The sequence below is a fragment of the Cajanus cajan genome, chromosome 9 (genome assembly GCF_000230855.2).
Source record: "Cajanus cajan strain Asha chromosome 9, NIPB_CcT2T_4, whole genome shotgun sequence".
In the NCBI taxonomy this organism is placed as follows: Eukaryota; Viridiplantae; Streptophyta; class Magnoliopsida; order Fabales; family Fabaceae; genus Cajanus; species Cajanus cajan.
Window position 1 is genome coordinate 8621015 of NC_138525.1, and position 1068 is coordinate 8622082.

The following is a 1068-nucleotide window of genomic DNA, read 5'->3' on the forward strand; positions in this document are numbered from 1 at the left end:
CACACTACTGGAAAATATAAACTAGAATAATATAATAAAATATTTACAACACAAGTTGCTAATCAAGCAACCAACAACAACCAGTTATATACAACAAAATATGCTACTATAAGGTAGCCTACAAAAAAAATATCCATCTCCAGGCACCTCCTGTGACCTCTAGTAGCTATCTCCCAGCCTATCCCTGCCCTGCTCCTATACCAACGTATGATTATCGCAGTCCAAACTACATGGAAACACGCAAGGGTAAGCTAGAGACAATAAACAACTCATAAATATCAAATATGAAACACAACTATATAATCATCTTCACATCCGACACAAAAGATAAACAACACATATATTATACATCTTAACATCATTTCAACTTGATTCCACATATCAACGCTATATCAACACCTCTCAACAACACATGTTTAAAACAACTTACAACATAGGTAATCTAGCGACACTAGCATCATCATCAACTTGTATACAATTAAGCACCTTACAACATAACAACACTATCATCATCCTCAACAGAATCAATATATAACACAATCACAGCTTAACAACATAACAACATAGATACAACTTTTATCAACAACAAATCAACTCATCAACAACTTATGCTAACTCGGAGATCTCCAACAACTGAGGTTGAGCAGTCTAGGTGGCATAAACCTTACCGAATCCAGCGTTTGACCTATCTCAACCAAGTCAGGTATAGAACAACGTTAGGAACTCCGAAGAGAACCAGGTATAGACAATAATAGGCAATTGCTCAGGTGTGCCACTTAGACTCGGAGGTCCAGTACTACTGTCAAGACAGAAGGGTTTGGGTATGAGCCTACCACGGCCTTGGCTAGCATCACCAATCCACATATGGAGTTAGCCCACCCACTGTCCTCCAAGTACCATGCACCCTCTAGTACCTAGTCAAAGACTATATCTCTAACTAGATACCTTACTCAAATTGGTCATTCAACCATGACATGGATCGACTACTTCCATGTCGCCCACACAATACTAAGGGATTCAACTTTAAAACAACTTTCAACTTATCTCCTTAGTACTATGTATCTCAAC